The following is a 1,463-nucleotide window of genomic DNA, read 5'->3' as shown; positions in this document are numbered from 1 at the left end:
CTCCCAAGGTTCGCATTCCTGTCTGCACTGGGGTACCTCAGCTTCACTCTCATCTGACTCCCTTGAATCAAGTATGAAAGAAAAAGAACGTATTTCTGAAGTCGTGAGGGTGACTCAAGTAGTTCCATCATAAAGGCCTGGGTGCTAATATTCAGGCATCTGCACTGGCCAGCCCTTAGGGTCCTGACAGGCTGCTCCTCAAGTGCGCCCACTAAGAACATCCCCATGCACATTCGCCATGTTCCCTCATAAAAGTCAAGCCTCGTCACCTCCTGACTCCTTCTCTTCCACCACTCTTGTCCCCAGGGACCAGGATCTGGCCCTCTCTCTGCCCCCTTTTCTGACCCTTCTCTCTCCTCTTCCAATAAACCTCCATTGTGAGCCCTGCTGTAGGGCTTTACTCCTTCCTGCTGATTTTTAAACTATAATATTGGCGTCGGACCCGTGGCAGGCTCTTCTGGGCTTCCTCTTGCCCACTGGCAGCCTGAGGCATGCCGAGATCCCGGATCCCGGTCCACAGATGACAGCCTCACTTGTCCAACTAACAGGTTGCTGAGCCCCGCCAACCAAAATGGGCGTGATTGGTGAGCCTCCCTTGTCTGGCCATTCCCCACGAGTGAGGATTCGTCTCGCCGCCATGACTTCTCACCTCAGGAACAAGCCCTGATATCGGGCAATCCACGTGTCTCTTGGGGCTCATCACGCCATGGCCCCTGGACACTGGCCAGCTTCTGCCTTCTCAATCAATCCCCTCAGAACTCCTGGGACGCTAGAAATTGCAGACTTTTAGCTCTTCTCTGCCACGCTCATGGGAACTATATCACTGTCTACACCTCCAAGCGCTCAGGCTTTTAAGAGCTTCTAAATTTATCTGCCTTTGCAGCCAAATCTGGCCCAAATGCCCCTTAGATATCAATCCAAATGGCGGCTTCTCAGCACCCTATATCCCGACATTTTAAAGACCTTTGCTACATTCTGTGAGTGATCCAACAGATGGAAGGGGTGCCCTGTTTTCAAGCTTTCTCTTATCTCCACTTCAAGCCCTCTCTACATTCTTTTTCCTAGTTCTTCTACTCAGCTATGAAGCCCGTTAAGCTGCATTTCCCCCTTTCATGGAGTAAACAGACAACAAACAAACTGGGGTTTTATACGTCTAACTCTGGTTCTTTCATTTAAGAATTCCAAAGTCAGTTTCAGAAGCAACAGTCCGCCTCTGCCGCTAAAGCAGTTTCGTGCTGCCGGGTCCCTTTCCGCCATTAGCTGTGCAGCGTGCGCACCCTTTAAAAGTACCCGGCAGGCAGAGCGCATTCCCGTTGCCTCGTCTCTTGTCTCTCTCTCTCTTTTTTTCTTTTTTTTTATTATTGAGAAAAGGAAAAAAAAGTTTCCCCCTCCTCCCAGCCTCCCATTTCCCTCCCCCTCCCCCCACTCCTCTCCCCCTCCCTCTCAAGTCCAAAGAGCAGTCA

The sequence above is a fragment of the Microtus ochrogaster genome, unplaced genomic scaffold (genome assembly GCF_000317375.1).
Source record: "Microtus ochrogaster isolate Prairie Vole_2 unplaced genomic scaffold, MicOch1.0 UNK18, whole genome shotgun sequence".
Taxonomy (NCBI): Eukaryota; Metazoa; Chordata; class Mammalia; order Rodentia; family Cricetidae; genus Microtus; species Microtus ochrogaster.
The sequence above is the reverse complement of the archived record's forward strand: the minus strand, read 5'-3'. Positions refer to the sequence as shown.